This window comes from Branchiostoma floridae, chromosome 8, assembly GCF_000003815.2.
Source record: "Branchiostoma floridae strain S238N-H82 chromosome 8, Bfl_VNyyK, whole genome shotgun sequence".
NCBI lineage: Eukaryota > Metazoa > Chordata > Leptocardii > Amphioxiformes > Branchiostomatidae > Branchiostoma > Branchiostoma floridae.
Window position 1 is genome coordinate 23267452 of NC_049986.1, and position 210 is coordinate 23267661.

Genomic DNA, 210 nt, shown 5'->3' on the forward strand with positions numbered 1-210 from the left:
GTCCTGCAGTGTCGCAACGACACAACATGTCTTACTCGTGTGTTTTACCATAAATAACTTCATCAGGTTGGCAATTATTCATATAGTAAGGTAGCCTCTACCAGGCTCCGTGGTTTGGTGGTCTAATTGTAGAAATTGATCAAATACTGAAATAGAGTCAATAGTACGCTCGGGGAGTCAGCCGGCCGAGATAGCTCCCCTCAAGTCCAA